Here is a 386-nt window from a genome sequence, read left to right as displayed (position 1 = left end):
AGATTTTTGGGGGTTGGGGGGTTAGGGAGCAAGACTCGGCAGGCCCATCCTCGCTGCTTTTTGCTAAGAGCACAGGAAAATGGGTACCCCAGAGATTTGGGAGCAAAGCTCCCAGGAAAGCGGGTTTAACTTGCTACTTGAAGGCCCCAGAGTAACGCCACCCCCACCCCCCTCCCAAACCAGGAGGTCATTATCGATGATCCTTGCTTTAACCAATTAAACGCGGTGGAAAGCGACTCGGCTCCGTTTTGGCCTTCGAACGACGTCCAAATTGGCACCCTCCCCTTTCCCGTGGACGGCCGGGAGGGCGGGTGTGTCCTTCCTGGAGGGTGTGGAGGGAACCCGTTTCCCGCTGCTCCCCAGGAGATTTTGGTGCGTGCGGGGGC

The 386-nt window shown here is 58.3% G+C and overlaps 1 protein-coding gene across 1 annotated transcript in view; it reads left to right on the top strand.

Moving 5' to 3' along the window:
* Positions 1-386, top strand: part of JAG1 (jagged 1) — a 34,581-nt gene that overhangs the window by 509 nt on the left and 33,686 nt on the right. The window lies entirely within an intron of this gene.

The sequence above is a fragment of the Myotis davidii genome, unplaced genomic scaffold (genome assembly GCF_000327345.1).
Source record: "Myotis davidii unplaced genomic scaffold, ASM32734v1 scaffold32, whole genome shotgun sequence".
NCBI lineage: Eukaryota > Metazoa > Chordata > Mammalia > Chiroptera > Vespertilionidae > Myotis > Myotis davidii.
This window is presented reverse-complemented; position numbering and strand designations above follow the sequence as displayed.